Genomic DNA, 18,098 nt, shown 5'->3' on the forward strand with positions numbered 1-18,098 from the left:
GAGATAATGAATGTGGTCATGAGTTACAATGGGATGAAGACATGTGGGAGAAGCGGTGGGCTCTATATTCGTCACTAGTCATATCCTTCACTTTAAAGCTGGGAAGTTTGGAAAAGAAGTCTGTTACGTAAGCTCTCTGGGGCTTTTGTGCTCCTGCCTAAAGCTTGACTGGGTACAAACTGATTTTGGCAAGGACAGAAAATGGAAAGATATGGGATTTACCTCCCAAACAGAATAACTGCTGCCATCTCAGTTTTACCTCTGAAATGCCTACCTGGTTAAGAAAGGCATCCCTGGAAAGGACACAAGCTTTCCGGCACACCAGCAAGAATGATGAAGGCTGTTGATCACCTTTACTTACTCCCTGCGGCATTGACTATATCTGGCCTTTATCAATTTTTTCATATGACATGAGCTCAAAATTGTTCATCACCATTTTAGCCTCACCGGCATTCCCATTGAGTATATTTTTTCTCTCTTCACACAACCCTGTGCTGGAAAATATCTAGCAAAAGTTGCTTGTGTATATTGGCATCTGGCTAAAGAAAAGGAGGGTGGTTAAGGCTGTGAGTCAGGAAGAGGTATCACCAAGGTTTTGTAGGGAAGGCTGTCACTTTCAGGGACTGAGGGTTTCCTCCTAGTTGCTCATCCCCCACACTGGGATGATAAAACATGCTTGTATCTTCCATACAGTCCAGTAGGCCTTCCCTGGAATCCTTTTTTTGCCTAATGCTAACCTGAGTGTTACAGAAGGCCGTAGAGAGTTCTCTTCTTTTAGAGAATCACATTGGCCCAGAAAATAATTGGGAAACAAATAAGCAAGTGCTTTTTTGTGTGGCATTGAGTCGATTGCTCTAAAGAGCCCTTCCCAACTTCAGTGTGTATCAAAATTACCTAGGGGAGCTGGTTTAAAATGCCCCTTCCTAAACTCTAATTCTTGAGACTTCTGATTTTGCAGATCCAGGAATGTGCAATTTGAACAAGTCCCCCAGGTACCTCTGTTATAAGTAAACAGCAGTCCACTCTGGGAATGAGGGCTAAAAGAGGTCAGGGAGGTGATGTGCTAGTGGTCTGATGAGGCAGAACATGAGGAGGAGGCTCTGAAGGAACAGGGGGATGAATATGATGGGGGTTGACCAGGAATCCTCATGGAATGGTTCACAACCCCAATTCCTGGAGTCAGATCACCTCCACTCAAGTATAAGGCCTGTTACCTTACCAGAGTTTGACCTCGCTGGATAAGTCACTAGAACGTCATAAATGTTTGTCTTCTTATCTGAAAAATTGGAATAATAATTTTGTGCAGCTGCTTTGACGATCTGATGAAATAGTATGAAGTGCCCGTTACAGAGGATACTTATTAGTGTTCATTTTCTACCCCTCTCCTCCTCCCGTTAGACCTACTAAAAAGTCACTTTTGAGCCAAAGAACTTATTTTTTTCTTTTTTGTAAAACCAACTGTGTTCATCAGAAATGCACATGAGCCCCACCCTCATCCCCCTCACACACACTGGCTGCATTAGAAATAAAACGTCTCTGAGAACAATTTGTGGTCCTCCCCCACAGAGAACATGCTAAAAAATAAAGCTCTAATATTTCATTTTCTCCCTCCCTCCCACACTCACAAGTAACAGCCTGTCTTCCCATAGTATAGTACTGGTGCAGAGCCTGCTGCTGCTGATAAATACAGTATGTCCCAGGGAAATGACAGTCCCTTTCAATTGGTCCTTGCCTCCTGATGGATAGCCAGGGATGCTTGTTGTCATGGTAACCCCATGAACTCTGTGACCCAGGTCGGGCCTGATCAGAGACAAAGCCCTCTGAGTGGAGAGGGTGGATTTACTTGCATCCTCAGAAGAGCTGAAGAGAAAGGAAGAGAGGGAAGAAATGGGGGGATAAAAGGGGAGATAGAAAAAAATGGGAGGGAGGTTGGGAGTGAGGGAGGTTGGGAGGGAGAGACAAAGGCAGGAGGGAGGCAGAGAGAGAGAGAGTGTGTGTGTGTTTCAATAGAGACTGGAGGTTTGCAAAGGAGAGAAGCTTTCTCAGGTCAAGACATGTGGGATGCATTACAGAGAGTACCAAGAAAGCTTCCTAAGAGACTGGTGCACTAGTCTGGTGCAAAAGTCCAGACAAAGGAGTGGCAAGCGCTTTATTTAGCATTTTACGGGTGGTGATAAGACTTGTTGTTAACATTATTGAACACTGACTCATCTCAGGCACTCCTAAGAAGTGATGTGCATTATCTTATTTAATCCTAACAACACCGTGGAGGTGATATTGTTTTCACCTTCATCACGTAATTCAACCTGATTCCAGACCTCTTCTCACCCATTAGGCAAGAATGCCCTCTCAAAGATGTAAGGAGGTAAATTACGAGGAAGGGATGATTATTCAGATAATAAAGATTATTTAATCCCTACCCCCCACCACACACACACACACACACACACACACACACATACACACACACACACAAATAGCATTGGTCCTACCCAACCAATATACAAATAAGAAAACAGGTTTATCAGGGAAATAGCTTGCTTTCTGCTCTATTTGAATTCCCTAGGGAATGCTTGCTTGCGTCTGCACCATTTGTGTTTGTGGGGGATAAGGAACCACAGGATCAGAGCCATATCACAGGTGGATGTCTTACCCTATAACTACATAAAAATACAAAACTGTGCATCTGATGCATATTAAGGTTCCTCTGCTTGTCCATGACAGATTGAACCAAAAACATCCCTAAAGATTTTTATGCTCCTGAAAATTCTATATGTTTTTTGTTTCTTTCAGCAATGTAAAACGGGTCATTTTTTAAATTTTATTATTATTATACTTTAAGTTTTAGGGTACATGTGCACAATGTGCAGGTTAGTTACATATGTATACATGTGCCATGCTGGTGTGCTGCACCCATTAACTTGTCATTTAGCATTAGGTATATCTCCTAAAGCTGTCCCTCCCCCCTCCCAAAACAGGTCATTTTAAACCAACTGTGCCATAAGTTTAGAGGGTGGGGTAGGGGAGCCTTACATTCATTTTATACCAATGATGTGCTGGGCAATGCATTCAGTGCCCTGTGATGGTCATACATTAATCCTTCCCTCACCTTTTGATTTAGATATTATCATTTCCCTTTCATAGTTTAAAAAACTAAGATTCAGAGGGTAATGCTTTACCCAGGTTCTCAAAGTGATTTGTGGAACAGAGCTTAGGTACAAACCCTGACTCTGAAATCCTCATTCTTTCCACAGCCCACCTTTGTGCTAATAAAGACACGCATCACTGCCTTAAAAGGTGGCATCCTCAAAACATCCAGGGAAAACATCAGGGGACATGAGATGTCAGGTGGCCTCCACAAACCAAGCACTCTGTCTTAAAGCACTAAGTTAGGCTGCAGATCCACGCTGTTTATTTGTTTTGGAGGATTCTGGTGAAATCACAAAGACAAATGGGCACTAACTCTGGTTAGAGCTCATTTTTTATTTATTTATTTATTTTTGAGATGGAGTTTCACTCTTTTTGCCCAGGCTAGAGTGCAATGGCGCAATCTCGGCTCACTGCAACCTCTGCCTCCCGGAGGTTCAAGTGATTCTCCTGACTCAGCCTCCCGAGTAGCTGGGATTACAGCCGTGCACTACCACACCAGGCTAATTTTGCATTTTTAGTAAAGACGGGGTTTCACCATGTTAGCCAGGCTGGTCTCAAACTCCTGACCTCATGATCCATCCACCTCAGCCTCCCAAAGTGCTGGGATTACACACATGAGCCATCATGCCCAGCCTAGAGCTCCATTTTATAATGCCTGGTTGAGAAGCTCATAAATGGCGAAGCAACACATTAAAGAGAGAGAGGAGGAAGGTGGTGAAAGCGAGGTGGCAGGGATGTATCTGGGAAGATAAATAAGGGAAATGAATGGCCTTTACCTAGGTGAGAACAGCAGCTCAGTGTAGGCTGTGATTTGCCCGCTGAAGTACTGCTCCTCCTGCTGATACACAAATTGTATGTTGCTTTCTTTTAAGAGGCTGTCTTTGTAAAAAATAGCATCCCTTTTTTTCCTCTCTCTCCCTCCCATCAGCAACTTATTTCAGACTTGCTAGGTCTTTTGCGTTTTCTAGGAAGGCAGCTGCTGTAATACAAAGGAAGACCAGGAAAGAGACGGATTGGATATCTTTCTCAGTTCTGCCATTGGGGCTTATGGGTTTGGAAAGCAAATGTGTTTTGGTGTTCCTGAGACCTGAATTCAAATTCTGCCTCCCGCATTTATGACCCACGTGATCTTGAGAAAGTAGCAAGCTGCAGTATGACCCTAAAGTCAAGACTGGTGTGAATCCCAGGTCTGCCAGTTAATAACAACTGTTTCTTGGACAAGTGACTTCATCTCCTTAAGACTTAGTTTTCACCAAATGTAAAAAACTGGAGGTAACTCTGGCATTTATTTCCATGGTTGTTAAGTGTGATTAGATGAGATAATACAAAGTGTTTAGCACAGTGCCTGGCACATAGGAAAATGACTGACAAGTGTTAATTATCCTTATTTAATGTCTTTGAAGCTTAATTTTCTCATCTTCCCATTGAGATCTTCCTATAAGAGTCACAAGATTGTCTTGTGAATACAATGAATCCCTTATGAAGAGTTCATGGTGTATGAGGAGTTCTTGAATATGAATCCACTTTTTCCCCCTGTTCTCCTTCCCTTTCGGCCCTCCACACTCACCATCTCTTCTGTTTGTGTGAGTATATGACCCAAATGAGTGGCGATTACCTTCTCTGGGCTAGACCACACTAGGATTATTAACATTGCAATATGGCAGAAATTTCAGAATACCAAATGTTCAGCTAACAGCCACACTGCATCCATCTATATGCCTGAAGGTAGAAAGTTCCAGTGTCTGAGAAGCCCAGTCTCGGAGGGCAGGCAGGAAGGAAGGAATAAGGGGTAGCCCTGAGCTGAACCCCTGCTGAGAAATTCCCAGCCATCTGTAACATTTGTGAATGGTCCCACAGGCTAAGATCATGGCTTAACAATCATATCTAATCAGCCTGTTCCTCAGAGTGAAAGGGGCAAAAGCCCAGGTGAATCCTAACCAAAGGAACCAACTTCCTCTCACACAGTAAACCAGCAGAGTCCCCAAACAAAGAAAATCAGGCAGGGAAATTTGCATATGTTATTCATCCTTCCTCAGAACAAATATCTAGTAAACAAAGAGCACAATGACCTCTTAATCAAATTCTTTATTCCCATGGGAATAAAATTTATTCCTTTAGAGGAATGATAATAAAAAAAATAGTTGCATTAGTCAAGCCAGTCTCCCTGTGGCCCACAAACACAACTTTCCCCCACTCCTGTATCTTTGCTTGTATTGCTTCCTTCTGCCCTCCACCCATATTTCCAGGTCAACAAAGCAAAGGCCAGCTCTCCCAGAGAATCTAGCAGAGAATTTAGCATGCAGGAAACTCCTGCTGATTGCTTATCACATAGACCAGTTCCTACCCAGCCAACTTCGATGTACATGGTGACTTTCTGAGAACATAATCAAATCAGTTGCTGTGCCTGGTCTGTCTGATTCATGGAGAATCAGAAAATACTAGTCCTACTATATAGACCACACAACACAAATTAAACCAACAACTTGTAGGTCTCTGTGGCCATTACTAATAAACATCCTAAAGGCAACAAATGCAAGTACATGACCATGGTCATGCAATTTAATTCTACCAACATTCCAAGTGTAATATTTTCAAAATGCCAAGTCAGTACTCTTAAGGGAAACAAGGAAGAATAAACTATGACATTAGCACTTCCAAGATTCATCATCTAGAGCAGGCACCACAACCTCAAACACCCCAGGGCCAGGTAAAGAAGATGAGTAAAATGGGCCAGGGGTAAATCCTATGTGGTTTTCTCATTTTTAATAGAGTCGTGAGTACAGATAATATTTCTCTAAGAAACAAATCCACAGTACAAACACTATGGTAAATAATAATTATAGTTAATATTTATTGAGGACTTGCTATCTATAGCAAGCAATCTCTAAATTCTCATATGCATTTCCTAATTTATGTAATCCTCACAAGAACCCAATGAAGTAGGTACTATTAATAATCTCATTTTACAGATAATGAATCAGTGGCACAGAGAGACTAATTAACTTGTCAAAGTTCACACAGCGAGTAAGTGGCAGAGGCAGATTTTGAACCCAGATAGTCCAAGTTCAGAGTCTATGCTCTTATCAATTACACAATGCTATAAATGAAAGCTGACACTGAAGATCGCAGGAAATGATGAAGACTAGTGAACAGGGGTATGTGTCTTATCTAGACGGGACAGCCTCCACTCATTCCAGTCTAATGTTGACATGTAGGAATGTTGTCACATATTCTCATTTTTCAAAAGAAACTAGAAATCTCAATTTTTATATAAACTATACAATTTTTTTAGTAGTGATCACATTTAAGAGAGAAGGATAAAGAGAAGGCACAACCCACTAACAACTAATGCTAATATAAAGGAGACAGGAAGTACCATAAAAATAAATAGATAAATAAACAAGGCACAGTGAGGAAAACATGCAGTTAAGAATTAATATCTTGCCCGTCCCCAGGGTGAAAGCTCTAAGAAGGCCTCTAGGAGGAGGCAGCATTCCCTGAAGAGTTCCTTAACCAGTAGAGAGAATAGCCAGGCAGAAGATGGGGAGGAAGTTATTTCAGGAAAAGCCACTGCAAGCATACAAGCATACCATACAGGAGTGAAGGGAAGGGTGATTCATGCATTCTTTTTCAATCTTTGTTGTTGCTGTTTTCAGCAGGGAATCACTTCCTCAAACAAAACCTCTCATGGAATCCGATTATAAATGAGAGATACAGTGGAGCTGCAAGAGATAAGGGGCTGGAGGTGGTAGTGGAAAGGGAGAGGAAGAAGAGAGAGTGCCAGCAGGATCAGGCTGGAGGTGGGAGACCTGCAGGAGCAGAGTTTTCTTCTCTTCCTCAGGAGCCATTCTCTGTCACTGAAGGGGAGAATTCTCCAGCATTGTGACCCTGTGTATTTAAAAGTCCACAAGAAAATAATGGACCTGCTGGCCTCCCCTGCATCCTGTTCACGCAGTCCTTAGAACTGGCCCAGCTTTTCTTCCTTTCATTGAACCAGGGGTGGCTGAGATGAGACCAGTGAGCTGGCTCTTGTACTGAATAGTGTTTCCACTCCCTCCATTAATTGCGGGGGGACCTTCATTCATTCCCTCTGTTATCTTTTGTCAAGCCTCTCCAAGGTATCTGACACAGACCTGTGCACCTGCTGCTGCTGACAAATGCTTCTGCATTACAGGACCAGATGTGGTTTACTGTGAGCTGCAAATGAACTGTTGACACCTGCTTCTCACAATATGGGGTGGGCTAGGCATCACACATGCCTTAGAAATGCTTGCTGTCTCTAGAATTCCTGTTGGAGGAGCCATACTTCAGATCCCTATCCAGGTCTCTGGGCTGTATCCACTGATCTTAACCAGGTTTCTTCACAGAACCCTGAAGAAATTTAAAGGGCCAGAAATAAATATTTGCACATTTAAAACTGCTGTGCAGTTTTGAGGGGTTCAAGTAACCCCTATGGTTTATCTCAGAAATTAAAAAGTATTCCTTCATTCAACAAACATTTATGAAGCAGCTACTGTGTTAGTTATTGTGCAGTGTGCAGGGTTCCTGCCAACAGAGCTCAGATTAGATGAGTGGAGATGGGTAAGGGAATGATGAGTTTGCTGTGATAAAACATGAAAGTACAGTGGGACCAGAAGGCTCAGTCCATTCTGCCTTGAGTTACTGCAGGAGTATTTGCAGATAACAACATACATCAGAAGCTTGTAAGATGACTAGGGTTCCACAAAGTGGTGAAGTGTCCTAGGTAGTGCATGTGCCAATGCAGAGGTGAGCTTTAGTCATGCTACCTAGTCCAATCCAGCTATCTGAATTTGTCCAGAATTACTCTCAAAGCACTTTCCCATCTGTCACCTCGTTTACTCCCCACTCTACAGGCAGCTGGGGCAGGAGCATGCAATTATTCCCATTTTACAAATGGGAAAACTGAGGTACAGTTAGGGTCATCAACCACCCTGATCTGCTCAGGATTGAGGGGGTTTCCAGGATGTGGATTTGGGTGCAAAAACCAAGACTGTCCCAGGAAAACTGGGACAGTTGGTTACCCTAGCTGTAGTTACATGACATGTCATATAATTTGATCAGAGATGAATGAGGAACTCAAATCACACCTTCAGACTCTTTCCTCCACCCAGCATGGAGTGATTAAGTGAGCACTCTGTATATATCGTTTGCTTTAAAAAAAATTCATTTGTGTCATTTGTACAGTCAGAAACCAAAGACAAAGCCTCTGTCTTCTGCTGACTCACTGCCTGACCAGCATTTCTTCTCATAAGATCGCAGAACTCTCTGTTCCTTGAGTATACTCAAGAGGGGAACACCATCTGGAATGGTCAGGTGTGAAGGGAACTTTGATCCTACCTGTATTCCTTAAAGAACCCGGGGATGTCTGCATTTTAATTGAGGCTCCTGATATAACCCCACTATTTTCTTCTGCTTGGTCACTGGATAGCCTCTCCCAGTTCACTCATCACCCCAACCTACTGAGTCAGCAGAGTCCTATGGGGTCTGAGCTGTCTGCCCAGTCAGTTTACCTTAAATGGTCCACACAGCCAGTGATGTCATAGACTGAACTAAAGACAGAGGAAGACTTTGAGACCATTGTCCAAAGGAAGCCATTAAGAGAGTACATCCAGGACCCAGGCCCACCAGTACTAGTCCTGCCTAAATTCAGCCATGCTATTCCTCGGCAATGGCAGGGTAAATGAGCTTTGGTTCCTACTGAGGCTCTGGTCCCCACTCCCAGCAAAAGAACCCTGGCTTGGCCTTGAAAAAGAGGCAGAAAAAATCCACCCAGAGAAGGTTTCTCTGTCATCCCCTCGAAATGGTTTTTTATCCTCCACGGGCTTATATGTGAAGGACTGTGGAAGATTGCTTAGTTCAGGGAGAAGTGTAAAAAGAGAAAGGAGGAAAAGATGAACTGGACCTTCTTCACAGAGGGAGGACTCTGCGCCCCTGAACCCTCAAGCCCCATGGAAGGAAGAGTTAGAAGGACCATGCTCACTTGTGCGCTGACCCTTAATCCAGTGCAAGCAAATTCTCATCCTAAATAGCCCCCATAAACGTGTTTAAACTTTACTCATCAATACCTGCTCTCCCCTCTTAAGGGAGGATGGAGAGTTCCTTGAAGGCCCTTCCCCTAGAATCCCAGTGGTTCCCAAACTACAGATATCATGTATCAGTAAAATTACAAAAAAATAAAATGGTAAAGTGTGGACACTTGACAATATTTTATATTGCCAGGAAAAGACAAAGGAAACAAAAAAAATTACCGTCTCTCATTAATATCATTTAATAACAGAAGGAATACGTCAACACTGAAAATTAATGAAGGAAACAATTACAAACAAAAGTCTGTCCTTTAAATGGAAAAGGTCAACGTCCTGAAAACTCACTACACAACCCTTATCTTTACTTCTTTTCCATTGATGAGTGAAAACTATCACAAACCAGTTCCAGCTCATTGGATGAGCCGTTTGGGAACCACTGATTTAATCCCAGCTTTTTATCTAGCTCATGAATTTCCTCCATGTTATTCCTGACAAACAGTTGTCCCATGAACAATGTCTCAACAAATCATACTTTTCAAGTAGCAATTACCAGAGGGTGCTAATAATTCCAGGTTTGCCGCCATACTAAGCAGCAATCTGTGTCCCTGTGGCTTTGTCTCCCTGATCTAATTCTGCCCTCTGGCATCTCAGAGAATAACTCTAATTCCTCTTCCACTGACAACCAACCTCAAGTTTCCATGTGAGTCCTGCTTGCTTTGAAGTGGCCCACTATCTCCATGATCCCTGGATCCAGGGTTAAAATTTTCAACCTTGTCTCTTCCTCTCATATGAGCCGTTATATTTTTCAGTTAATTGATATATATTTGCTTAGAACTGACTGTATCATTCACTCTGCTGAGTGTAGATGGGCTGCTGGTCTGAGGCCTCTCTCTGCTTAAAAACCTCCCGTATCTCCCTTGCCCATGGGTAAAATGTTGATGTTCTAGCATAGCATTCAAGGAAGTTCACAATTAGGACTCTGTCAGCTGTTCTAACCCCATCTCCCCGAAGTTCCCCTCATCATGACCACACTCCCCAGGTGGGGACTTTGCCCTTTTCACAGAACACTCCCTAAAGGTTTTCTAACTTCCACCCACTGTCAGAATTCACCTCTCCTTTTTTGGTGCTTCCATAACCCTTTATTTTAAAATCTGATACAGTCTTTCATGAACTATTGAGAAATATTTCTGCCTCACATACTAGATTGCATGGTCCTTAAAGGAAGAGGTTTACAACTTGTTCAAGTTGTTATTCCTAGTAAGTACCTACAATGCTTAACACTTGATTGATCTTCATAAATGTTTGAAGTGTTGACCCAAAGACACTAACTCTTTACTTTGAAGGCTTTATAATCAAGTTGAAGACTAAGACCAATACACATCAAATAGTAATAGACGATGCAGTGAACTGCCTGCTAGATGCCAGGCAAGTTTAAAGGAAAGGTCAATGAGAAATGAAGTGCTCAAGGGCAGATTCAAGGAAAACATGGGGAGCATTGCAGAGCAACCAGGTCTTAAAAGAGAAGTTAAGGAGAACAGCAAGAAGCAAGCACACAGGAGCAGGCAGAGGCACACCGGTTGAGAAGGTAGGATGCCCAGCAGCCTGGTCTGATTAAATCAGAAATTCCCTCTGTGGGAGGAGAAGCAAAGCATGTTATCATAGGCTGGGCAGAATTCCAAAGGTCATTTCATCCAACACTCCTCAGATGCTTAAACTCAAGGTTTCGAAGGCAAAAGTGGAAAGTGTAGACAATTGCTACAGAATTGAAGCCCAACATTCTGTCCTTTGCCTTTCATAAGTTGAGACACAATTAAAACCATCTGAAATATCTCCCTTGGCTGCTTTTTTCAAACTTTAATTTCCCTGGAAGTATATGATAATTGAGTTTCTTTGCAGCACAAGGCTGAATATATTGGACCTTAATGTGCCCAAGTTCATCCTAGAAATCGTCTTTAGAGTACCACGTCTTTCCTCCCCAAGAGTTCCAAAAATAATTCAATATTTAGAATGCTCCCCTGGACCTACCAGTTCCAGTGGCTGAATGTCAGGGCTCAGGCATTAGAGGATTCTTTTTGCTCTTTGGCCCTCTTGGGGACTAAATGTCATGCATGTCACCATGTCAGTGACTACAGCCTTGGTTTCATCCCCTGATGACCCACAACCATCATCTCCCTTATGCTGAACATGTCTCTGAACCTTGGAATTTTCAGATGACTCTAACTTTGCCAAATTAGAACCATGCCTGATTCTTTTTTTGTTTGATTGTTTGCTTTCTGTTTGTTTACTTTGCTCAGTGCCAAGCACAGGATTTAGCATAAGAAAAGTTCCACTAGAGGTTGTTTATTCAAGTAAGTAATTATCATAGCCATCCCTATATGAACCCTTTACAAAATTTTGGCTGATGGTCCTTGCAGGTCTGTTTTATTAGTCAATTTATAGACTCAAGTTTATGTCTTCAGCTTGATCATCTCCTTTGACTTCCAGATTCACCTCTTCCCAGAAAACTGACTCTCCACTTGGACATCTAACAGGCATCTTAAATTTAGTGCATCCACTTTGGGAGGCTGAGGTGGGCAGATCACGAGGTCAGGGGATCAAGACCATCCTGGCTAACACAGTGAAACCCCGTCTCTACTAAAAATACAAAAAATTAGCCAGGCATGGTAGCGGGTGCCTGTAGTCCCAGCTACTCAGGAGGCTGAGGCAGGAAAATGGCGTGAACCCAGAAGGCGTAGCTCGCAGTGAGCTGAGATCGCAACACTGCACTCCAGCCTGGGCGACAGAGCAAGACTCCTTCTCAAAAAAAAAAAAAAAAAAGAAAAGAAAAGAAAAAAAAAATTGGTGCATCCAAAGCTGAACTCTTGGGCTTCTCCCAAATCCATCTCTTTTTAGTCTCTCTCATCTCCACAAATGGTTCCTCAATCTACACAATCTCAAGGGAAAAATCAGCTCAAATCTTTCCTTCAATCCCCCATAGCCAATCTATCTCCCTTACTCAAAATGTATCCTGAACGTACAGCCTCTCTTCTTTCCAATCCTTAATTCACTCTTGCCTAGGCTCCTCCACTAGCCTTCTCATTGGCTTGCACGTTTCCCCACTTGCCTCCCTTTAGTCCCTTCTTCTCCCTGCATTGGGAGAACTTATTAACTTGGTTTAAAAGGTTCTGTCATTCCCTGGCTAAGACCCTCCAATCTCAGAATAAAATGCTACATCCTGGCCTGCAGAGTCCCTGCCAGCCTCACCAACCTCATCTCCCCATAAGAACGTGATCTTTTATCACCCAACCCTCTTCTCCCTCTAGTCTCCGCTTAAATGTCATTTCCTCAGAGCCATGTTTCCTGACCACCTCTGACATTTTCTGTCATTTCACCTTTTGTTTCCTTTATAACACTTCACATATTCTCTTACTGCCTGTTTCTCCAATTAGACTGTAAGCCTTACTAGGGCATGAACCATGTTTGTCTTACACATTAGTATATACCTAGGACCTCTCGTGGTGCTAGCACATAGTAGCTTCTCAGCTATATTCATGGTTATTAAAGTGGGTTTATGGCAAAGTATTATGGTTTCCCACTCAATGTAGATGTCCCTTCTATAAAATCATAACAAATAACCATCTAGTCTCTTTCTGAATGCCTCCTCTCCAAGGGTTTCCTCTTAAAACAGCCAATTCCATTTCCTTTGGCTGTATTGTCATTTCTTTTCCATATTGACTCAAATGTCCTCCATGATTTTGCCTATTGGTCATAGTTCTCCTCCTTAGGAACCCATAGTATAATTTTCTCTAAATGCTCTAAATTAATCCTTCAGATATTTGAAGACAATTCTTACATTTGCCCTTAATCACACCTGCTTCAATGTTATTCCACACATGTGATGGTTCCAGATGTATCCACATCATTCTGGTAATTGATCTCTTGACACACTCCAGTTTGTTATTGTTTCTTAAAATTGTTGTCTAATAATGAGTGCCATACTCCAAAGGAGATGGGACAAGTTAATAATGGAAGACCATCACCTTCCTTTGTATGATTCTAATACCTCTTTTGATATTATATATATATATATCCTACATATATGATATATAAATATATATGTTGTGTATATATATGATAATTTGTATAGATATAATTATCAACAGCATCCTGAGCTCATGAAACTAAAACAATTTCCAAGTCATTTTATTTAGACATTTCTTTAAAATATGTAAGGCCAAACTTAATTAACACTAATCTATGAAGAATATCTAATTAACTGCAGTGGGCAACTGACTTCCACTTTCAGGAGAAAGAAAATAAAGTAATCTCAGGAATCTTTTTTGTTAGTCTGTAAAATCATTTCCAGGTAAAATCTAGAGCTTAATCCATATGTTGTGACATCTTTTGCTTTTCCACACCTCTGATTCTAGGTAAGTTAGAGCTAACGAGTATTTGCTGAGCTTCTATTATGGGCCCAGTGTATGTTATAATCTTTTTACACATAGGAATCTGAGGCTTAGAGAAGTTTACTGATTTACCTAAGGGCACACCATAAGTGCTGGGGCTAAGATTTAAACTCAGGTCTCCTGATTTAATTCAGATGCTCAGTTCGATGGTAATCATAATAATATTGTTGTTGTTGTTGTTATTTATCACCAATAGTAGTAGCTAAGTCATTTCATGAAATAGCTCATTGATAGTCCATTTGATAATTCTGAGTTGGAACTTCTATTATCCCATTTGACAGATGGAGACACTGAAGCTCAGAGGGCTGACATAGATTAGCCTAGGGCTAGTTGTAGTTATTTGCAGTGAGAATTTCCCAGTACCAGGGATTCTCATTCAGAGCAAGGCTAACCCCAGAGATGGTCCCTGATGGCAAGTGGAAAATCTGAAGCCACAGGAGGCAGGTAGGAGACTAACACATTTGGAAGAAATTTATAACAAAAGGAACACTCACTTGCCTGGAATACCCACATATTCTCTGAAGACATTTTAGTCTTTGAGGTTCATCCCATTCTGTTTTAATTTTTTCGAGACAAAAAATGACCAATCTCTTATTTGCGTATTCAAGCATTCTTAATAAGTCACTAAAACTCTTATTTTTCATAACTCTCCTTTTATTAAAAACCTTGGGGAAGAGAACAAAACATTCCACATTGACCTTAATGAGTTGTTCCTAGGTAGGCATGATGAAAATGCAAAACTGAACCCCAGATCTAGCCAACTGAAAGACATTGATTTTTCTAGAACAGCATCTTCCAAACACCAGTCTGTGGACCAGTCACTGCTTGCCCAAGACAAAGTTCTCACCAGCGTGAGGTAAAATGAGGAAAATAGCAGCAATGTGTCTAAATTCATTCAACCTAAAGACTTCCTTTTATTCTTTAATGTTGTCCTTCCTATTTCTTTGATTATTTCAGCATCTTTACTTCTATAAAAGGAAGTTACCAACAGATGGTAGTTGTTCTCTTTAAACATTTCTACTTAGTCAAGTTAACATTTAACACACACCTATGTTGGTCCTCCCACACCCACTTTATTTTTTTCTCATCCGTGAAAACTAGATATCTAGAAACTACTGCTAGGCTAAGGGATAGCCTCTGCTATCCCAGACCCCCAGATTTTCCAAGGTTCCTGGCCTTGAAGCCTTTATATTTTATAAAGGAAATATTTTTTAATCAAATTCACATCTTTAACTTTTGTTTTGAACATGTGAAATACAACCTTTTCTGGATAACTCTATCATGATCAATAATCAATGGCATTGGATTAGAATACAGTGAATCTGCTGGAGGGCAAATATCATAGGGCAGTTTTCCAGAACCAGAATTGCCCCCAGGCCACCATTCTTTTAGTACCATCATTTTTGTCTCCTTAAAAAAAGAAGAAGAAGACCAGGCAAGGTGGCTCATGCCTGTATCCTAGCACTTTGGGAGGCTGAGGCAGGAGGATTGCTTGAGGCCAAGAGTTAGAGACCATCCTGGGCAACATAGTGAGACCTCATCTCTAAAAAAAAAAGAAAAAAATTTATAGAAAAGAAAAGAAAAAATCTGCTTTGGCTCCTTCCTTGTTGTCAAGTTGTGAATTAGCATCTTATGAAATGGCATAAGATGAGGCTTTTCTTATTTGCTGACTTTATTCTGCTTGGGCTTAGAAAATGGAGATTCTTGGATATTACAACTGTGTGCAAAGTGAAAGTTTAAAAAGGACTGAGTAGTGGGGGGTGGGGAAGGTCTAAGTGAGCATAGGCAAGGATCATACAGTACCCCACCTGCACTCAGTGTGAAGCACAATGGTTATATGCATGGGCTTTAGTCACACAGAGCTGAGTGACAGCCTGGGGCAAGTTAAGTATTTATCTGTAAAATAGAAGTAGTAAAAATGACAACCAAACAGGGATATAAGGATTAAATGAAATAAAGCATGTGAAGTGCTTAATACAATGCCTGGCCCACAATAGGCCCTCAGTGAAATAAATATTAACTACAACAATCACCTTATAGCCCTGTGCACTTTCTTTGCTCACTTTCTGGTCCTTTTCTGTTGTGTTCTAGATAGGTGAGTTTACCAAATAGCTGAGACACATAGGTTATAGATACATAGGTGATATTGCATTTAGATTTTGGCCATTCATTTGTTCATTTGGCAAAAAAAAAAAAAAAAAAAAAAAAAAAAAGTACACAGCATGGAGCATGCTGTAATAAATGTTGTACTCCTACACTGCATGGAATATCCCATACTAAATGTTTTGGAGAAGGATCTAAAATCACAGAGAACATAGCTCCAGGGAACTAATCATCTGTTTGAGGAGACCCAGCCAACACACCAATGAGCTAGAACAACATTGTAGCATAAGAGGTAAAGTCAAATCCAGAGAATCTTCCAGAAAGGAGAACATTTTGAGGTGAAATTTAATTAAATGCCTTTTTAGACAGTCCCTTGTTGGACCTGATTGTGAGATCATGAGCCCATCAATGTAGGATGTAAATTCCTCCTACCTTACCCATTGTGGGAGACGCTCTGTGAGGACCATCTACTTTCTCTAAACACTTCTTCACACTATTGACCCCAAACAGGATTATTTGCCTGAGCGGAACAGTGAGGACTTTATTTCTAATACAGAAAAGTGGTCTTATAGTTCACAGCAAAAATGAGAATTAGAACCTTGGGAACCCCAACCTTTGTTCTCTCTTTTAGTTGATCCCTATACCTTCCCTTGCTGTGCCCAGTTCCCTTTTGTCCCTGCACTGATACCCCTTCCTCTCCCATTTTGAGTCTTTCTACATACATTCCCTTAAAACAGAGAAGTAGAGGAGACAAGAGAAGGAAAGGTAACAAAACATAGGCAGTGGCTATCTACTTACCCTAGCATTGAGCCTCTCTCAGGAAAAATACCCTTTGTGTGTTATTCAGGCACAAAGACCATTTTGGCTTGCTTTCTTCCTTTCTTCCTTTCTTTCTTTCTGTCTTTCTCTCTCTCTCCTTTCTTTCTTTTGAGAGGGAGAGAGTGAAGAGAAGAAGAAACAGAGAGAGAGAGAAAGACAGAGAGAGAGAGGGGAGTACTGGCCCATAAAGGTATCTAAAAGACTAAAGAGTGCATTTCTGGGATCTGTTAATGGAAATTGTTTTCCCAGCTTGAAAATTGCCACATTTAAAATCCCAATGTGGGGTAAGCGAAATCATAAATATGAACTCCTTTTCAGACAGAAAACCAGCATTTGGAGTCTCTCTTCTTGCCTTCAGGGATCCATATGCCACAGTCTAGTTAGCTGCCCAGCGACTGACAAGCATAAATAAAAGGTAATGGTTATAGTAAACAGAGCGGCTGTGAGTCAAGTGTTTCCCAGGGAGGGATCAACATGCTTCTGATAACACTAGAGTCACCAAATAGCCAAGGTTCAGCTCTTTTAAAAACAAACAAATAATGAAAACAATGAAAATAAAAATGTTTGTTCTGTCAACTGTCTACATTCAGCAGTGGAATAGAACAGGCACCTGGGGATTCATAACAGTAAAAGGGTCAGGCCATGGGGAGCAGTCTGGGTTTGATGGCTTATTTGCCTTCCATCAGTGCTCCTTGCCACCTACCGTTGGGGACATCCTCCTTCATCCTATTACTGCCTCATGATGTCTGTGAACCCATCTCACCTAAGTTAAGTAAACATTGGGCCTCAATTTAAGGTGATACCAACATCAGAGTAATCCTTAGGAGAAAGTAGATAAATAGAAGATGAGGCATGTTATGTCCTGAAAGATGGTCAACTCCTCGTCTAAAGAACTAGGTTAGGTGTCGAAGGAGGAGGTGGCAAACTCAGCCAACAAAATTGTTCCAGCCTATGGCTCATGCACCAATGGGCCCAGCACATAAACCCTTATAAGTCACACTTGAACAGGGTCTCAGAGGGCAAGTGAGGAGTTGTCCATAGAGAAATTTAGATGGACTCCCTTGGCCCTTGCAGATGGCCCTGGATATGTTATATGTAGTTGTCATTGATGTGGCCAGAAACTCCTGCCTTGGGATTTGCTGAATACTAACTTGACTTATTGGAGCAGGTGTCTGTAGTCCTCCAAAGCTGTCAACTGTTGAGCACGGTGATTCCAACTAAAAGTTTCATGATCCTCACTGCCTTTCTCTTTTAAGCCTAAACAGCAGTCATGTAAATGAAGTGAGATTGTTCTGAAAGCCTCAGGAAAATGACTCAACCATGGCCTTCTGATGAATCTGTTTTCCTCTGTCCTGAAGCGTCTGAAGTGTTTAATTACATCTTAATCTGACTCTGTCCTCTTCTACTTCTTAGGTTTTCCTGAAATTTGCCTAATTGTTTCTTTATGTGACTTGATTAATAGAATGCCAATCATGTTGTTTTTATATCTCTCTTTCTATGTCTACTGTGATGTGAGAAACACTCAGAGGAATGG

At 41.5% G+C, this 18,098-nt stretch overlaps 1 protein-coding gene and 1 long non-coding RNA gene across 10 annotated transcripts in view; one reads left to right on the forward strand and one right to left on the reverse strand.

The window, feature by feature from the left end:
* Positions 1-18,098, forward strand: part of GRIA1 (glutamate ionotropic receptor AMPA type subunit 1) — a 375,656-nt gene that overhangs the window by 291,344 nt on the left and 66,214 nt on the right. The gene's annotated exons all lie outside the window — the stretch shown is intronic.
* Positions 1-18,098, reverse strand: part of LOC112133366 (uncharacterized) — a 135,779-nt gene that overhangs the window by 10,236 nt on the left and 107,445 nt on the right. The window lies entirely within an intron of this gene.

This window comes from Pongo abelii, chromosome 4 (genome assembly GCF_028885655.2).
Source record: "Pongo abelii isolate AG06213 chromosome 4, NHGRI_mPonAbe1-v2.0_pri, whole genome shotgun sequence".
NCBI classification, from domain to species: domain Eukaryota; kingdom Metazoa; phylum Chordata; class Mammalia; order Primates; family Hominidae; genus Pongo; species Pongo abelii.